Source organism: Armigeres subalbatus, unplaced genomic scaffold, assembly GCF_024139115.2.
Source record: "Armigeres subalbatus isolate Guangzhou_Male unplaced genomic scaffold, GZ_Asu_2 Contig1364, whole genome shotgun sequence".
In the NCBI taxonomy this organism is placed as follows: domain Eukaryota; kingdom Metazoa; phylum Arthropoda; class Insecta; order Diptera; family Culicidae; genus Armigeres; species Armigeres subalbatus.
In genome coordinates, this window is record NW_026942137.1 from 41419 (window position 1) to 47548 (window position 6130).

Consider the following 6130-nt stretch of genomic DNA (forward strand, 5'->3'; position numbering starts at 1 on the left):
TTTTACAGTTGCTGATCTCGGAGCCGCTAGCTGCGTGCATCTTTTTCACTTGTTGTGTGAGACTAATCGATTCTCTTTCTATGACCACGCTCACCAGCATGTCGTCAACGTAATGCCGTTCCTGGATCACTTAGATGATCGCTGGGTAGTCCTTTTGAAACGGTCAGCGTTTAGGTTTTTCACGAATTGGGAGCTGCTAGGGAGTAGTACGCCCTGAATTTCATCACTTGTAAAACGTATACAAAGAAGGTTTCCATTTTGTCTGTGCACCATGGTTTCATCCTCATCATACCAGAAGGACCGTTGGCATTGCTGGTCTTCCAGATGCTTGAGCACTTGCAAGAACATTCCACGAACAGCTCCAGTTAAGGCTACCCAGGCTCCAAGGAAGTGAACCAATATGGTAAATAGCTTACTGAGTTGATCAGGTCTTTAGTGTAGCGCTTAGTTCAAAGACATTCCAGTGTCATTTGTCTTGCATTACCTCTATAAGTTTAAACCACTATTGGATTTCTAAAAAGTTTGTTCAATTTGACCCGTCACATTATCCGCCAGACTATTGTAAAATGACTGCCTTCATAGATGCGGTAGACTGCAACGAACGATAGCCATTCGCGAATGAATCGAGCGAACCAAGACTTGCGCCAAAATGCAAGCAGTTGTGATCCCTGGTTTCTCACTTCTCACCATTTACTGAAAAAAAAACAACAACGCGTCGATCAGCTTGAATGAGTCGCAACCCGATCGCGTTAGGTCGTCGCCGTTCCAAGATCCACCACTAGCCAACGTCGCGACGACCTGGCGCAGGCGACCGCCTTTCGATCGCGCATTCGGTTTCATTCGAACCAGTCTTGCCGCAGTTCTTGCCAGCGCTGGATCGCGCTCTCGTCGTACGGTTCCTTCCTTTGGGTCGTCGCGGACGAGTTGATGATCGTTGATCATAATTTCGGTAGTTTGTTTTTTTCTCTCTATGATTGTGCGGTTGGGGGCGGTTGATTGTTAAGAGGGATTAGCGCCTCTAAAACGTTTTCGTGAAGGAGTGTCCTCCCTAGGCGGATCCTCATCCGGATGTAATGAGTGTTAAGTGGATTTTAGCGGAAGGATTTCCAATAAATCAGTGAAGTGAGTGACAAAACAGAGAAATAAAAATCAGAATTTAAAAATGTATCAAGTGAAGTTTCGCAATCGCTAAAATATCGTGGAGAACGGAAAAGGAGAAACGAGGAAACAAGGCAGCGAGAAAATTTCATTCAACCGCCCAACGGAGAAGGTGTGCTAAGTTGTCGGAGGAGGTCCACGACAACGGACGGACGGACGGTTCCTTTCTTCCTACTGCTGATTGCTTCAGTTGCAACTTGCCGTGGTCCGTTGCACAGCAACCGTTTTTAGTTTTTTTAGTGAGCCGTACAGCGCCTACTGGGGTTCGATTCGCGCAGAAAGTCGTTCGAAAAAAATCCTCGTGTTGTTGGCTTCATCGTTCGAAAAAAGAAAAATCACGGATTTTAGTCGTCGGATCCGGGATCATTTGGACAGTAAGTTGTAGGATTTACGAAACAGAATGTTCGCGGAAAAAAAATAAACTCATGGCTCGATGGACAGGGGTCCGCGCACAAGAGCGACCGTAAAGAGGCAATTCCTGTTTTCCGTTTATGGCTCGGAATAATTCACTTTCAGTGCCGAAAAATGTGAAAGAAATGCATACGTAACTGTTCGCAAAACTTCAAGAGAAGACTTTGCTTTCAGGTCCTTTGAGCTATGGGCTTGTACTCTGAGCACCGGACCGGATTTGACTAACATAGAGTTTATATCTTCAAAGACAGTTAAATGAAGAAGGAACGGCTCCGTTTCAACCGGCAGGTCCCTCTAGCTGAAGGCTATCAGCTGGTCTTGCGAACGGCTTAGTTGCGGTTGTGCGATTTGTAGCTACATACCTCCCGAACGCTCCCATATGTGTCTATCGGTTGGGGGTATGCGGTATAAGTATTTTTGCTTAGTAAATCAAAAGCATAAACAATGCCACTGGACAAACGCGTACTGTGCGTTGTTTTGAACCAAAGTACTCGGTTTCGCAGGGCTGTCATGGTTTTACAACCATCATCTGATACAAGTCTGGTCGACGTCAATGGCTTGATTTATGGACGACAAATCAACAGTGATCGCCAGGATCGTTTGGGTGGTTGCCACGTAAAACGTGAATTTTTACACCAGGCATTGTCTTCTGCCTTTCCGTCTTCAAGTAATCAACGTCATGAGGGAAGCTTCACAAGAATGGCTTGTCGAGAAACTGATGCCACCAGATGGCAAGATGAATCTCAATGAATCAGTAAAAACATGAAAAAAAATTACGGTAAATTAATAAAAAATTTCCCACGAAAATTGAAAAAAAAATGTCAGCATTGGAATATTTTTTCCCGGGAGAAACTGAATGAATTTCCCTTAAAAATTTGATTGATATTTAAATATTATTTAAATTAAATTTCTAAAAAACCCTGTACATATTTCAAAAGAATTTCTTGTGATGTGATGCTATTAATTTAAAATGCTTACGAATATCCGTGCACAATTTTTCTCATGAATTTCCATTGAACTTTATTTCCAAATTTCCTATGGATGTCTATTGAATATCCCGCATTTTCCTTGGCAATGTCAACCAAATTTCCAAGGTTATTAGATGAATCACAAAACTTTACTGTGTAGCTGCATTTTCAGCAAACAATGTTCCATAATGCTGCTATAGTTTATTGCTTCCACTACATTGATACACTTCCGACAAAAAAAGGCAACTTTGCTACACGGCGTTCTAAGTTTTCCTCAAAACAATTGCGTTGCTCTGTGTGGGCTGTTGGAATGATGCAAAACAAATGCGTACTATAAGGAATTTTCACGCATTTTATGTTCTCCAGATGTGGAGTGCAGATTTCTGTGCAAATAGCAGTAGACGATTGTCGTGACAATCTGATCTACTCCTATCGAGTTATTTGTGACAATATCCAAAAAAGGGTGATCATTGACACGTTCGATATTGCGTTTATTTGCAGTAGGCTTTGGTGATGATGCCGTGTCAAAAAGCGCAGTGAGACAGCGATAAACTATTTGGATATAATTAGTGATGTTGTGATTATGGTGGTGATGGCTTGCAGCTCTGAATTTCTTCAACTTTTCATGAAAAAATCATCTCACTATCACTGAGAAACGCATCCGAATTTTCCACGGAAAGTTTTTCAAAATTTTCAAAGTAAATTCATTAAATCTCTCTCTCTCTCTAAATCTCTTCATCAGAATATTCAACAGAAAATTCATTCAAATTTCCACAGAAAATAAACCCGAACATTCCAAAGGAAATTTATCCAAATGTTCCACGTGAATTAAACCCGTATTTCACAGGAGATTTATCTGAAACTTCATAAGAAAATTCATCCAATTGTTTATTGAATTCATCCAAACTTTCCATGAAGGATTTCAACGGGAAATTCATTCGAATTTCCAGAGGAAATTCATTCGAATTTCCAGGGAAAATTCATTCGAATTTCCAGGGAAAATTCATTCGAATTTCCAGGGGAAATTCATTCGAATTTCCAGGGGAAATTCATTCGAATTTCCAGGGAAAATTCATCCGAATTTCCGAAGGGAAATTCATTCGAATTTCCAGGGTAAATTCATTCGAATTTCCAGGGTAAATTCATTCGAATTTCCAGGGTAAATTCATTCGAATTTCCAGGGTAAATTCATTCGAATTTCCAGGGGAAATTCATTCGACTTCCAGGGGAAATTCATTCGATTTCCAGGGAAATTCATTCGAATTCAGGAAATTCTGAATTCAGAAATTCGAATTTCCAGGGAAATTCTTCCGATTTCAGGGAAATTCTTCCGTATTTCCAGGGGAAATTCTTCCGAATTTCCAGGGGAAATTCTTCCGGATTTCCAGGGAATTCCATTCTCTCGAATTTCCAGGGGAAATTCATTCGAATTTCCAGGGAAATTCATTCGACTTCCAGGGAAATTCATTCGATTTCCAGGAAATTCATTCGATTTCAGGAAATTCATTCAATTCAGGGAAATTCATTCGAATTTCAGGAAATTCATCTCAATTCAGGAAATTCATTCGAATTTCAGGGAAATTCATTCGAATTTCAGGGAAATTCATTCGATTTCCAGGGAAATTCATTCGAATTCAGGAAATTCATTCGAATTTCCAGGGAAATTCATTCAATTTCAGGAAATTCATTCGATTTCAGAAATTCATTCAATTTCCAGGAAATTCATTCGAATTTCCAGGGAAATTCATTCCCAATTTCAGGAAATTCATTCGATTTCAGGGAAATTCATTCAATTTCCAGGGAAATTCATTCAATTTCAGGAAATTCATTCAATTTCAGGAAATTCATTCAATTTCAGGAAATTCATTCAATTTCCAGGGAAATTCATTCAATTTCAGGAAATTCATTCGAATTTCAGGAAATTCATTTGAATTTCAGGGAAATTCATTTGAATTTAGGGAAATTCATTTGAATTTCCAGGGAAATTCATTTGAATTTCAGGGAAATTCATTTGAATTTCAGGAAATTCATTCAATTTCAGGGAAATTCATTCAAATTTCAGGAAATTCATTCAATTTCCAGGGAAATTCATTCGAATTTCAGGAAATTCATTCGAATTTCAGGGAAATTCATTTGATTTCAGGGAAATTCATTTGAATTTCAGGGAAATTCATTTGAATTTCCAGGGAAGTTCATTTGAATTTCAGGGAAATTCATTTGAATTTCAGGGAAATTCATTCAATTTCAGGGAAATCCATTCAATTTCAGGGAAATTCATTCGATTTCCAGGGAAATTCATTCGAATTCAGGGAAATTCATTCGAATTTCAGAAATTCATTCAATTTCCAGGAAATTCATTCGATTTCAGGGGAAATTCATTCGAATTTCCAGGGAAATTCATTCCAATTTCAAGGAAATTCATTTCAATTCAGGAAATTCATTCGAATTCCAGGAAATTCATTCGATTTCCAGAGGAAATTCATCTGAATTTCAGGAAAATTCATTAGAATTTCCAGGAAAATTCATTCAATTTCAGGGAAATTCATTCGAATTTCCAGGGGAAATTCATTCGAATTTCCAGGTGGAAATTCATTCGAATTTCCAGGTGGAAATTCATTCGAATTTCCAGGTGGAAATTCATTCGAATTTCCAGGTGGAAATTCATTCGAATTTCCAGGTGGAAATTCATTCGAATTTCCAGGTGGAAATTCATTCGAATTTCCAGGAAATTTCATTCGAATTTCCAGGAAATTCATTCGAATTTCAGGAAATTCATTCGAATTTCCAGAAATTCATTTGAATTTCAGGGAAATTCATTTGAATTTCCAGGGAAATTCATTTTGATTTCAGGGAAATTCATTCGAATTTCAGGGAAATTCATTTGAATTCCAGGAAATTCATTCGAATTTCAGGAAATTCATTCGATTTCAGGAAATTCATTCAATTTCAGGGAAATTCATTCGAATTCAGGGAAATTCATTCGACTTTCAGGGAAATTCATTCAATTTCAGGGAAATTCATTCGAATTTCAGGGAAATTCATTCGAATTCAGGAAATTCATTCGATTTCCAGGGAAATTCATTCGAATTTAGGGAAATTCATTCGAATTTCCAGAGGGAAATTCATTCAATTTCCAGAGGAAATTCATTCAATTTCAGAGGAAATTCATTCGAATTTCAGGAAAATTCATTAAATTTCCAGGAAATTATTCATTTCCAGGGAAATTCTTCCGAATTTCCAGGGAAATTCATTCAATTTCCAGGAAACTCATTCAATTTCCAGGGAAATTCATTCGATTTCAGGAAATTCATTCGAATTTCAGGAAATTCATTCGAATTCCAGGAAATTCATTCAATTTCAGGAAATTCATTTCAATTCAGGGGAAATTCATTCGAATTCCAGGGAAATTCATTCGACTTCAGGAAATTCATTCGAATTTCAGGGAAATTCATTCGAATTTCCAGGAAAATTCATTCAATTTCAGGAAAATTCATTCAATTTCCAGGGAAATTCATTCAATTTCCAGGAAATTCATTCGATTTCAGGGAAATTCATCTCAATTCAGGAAATTCATTCGAATTCAGGAAATTCAT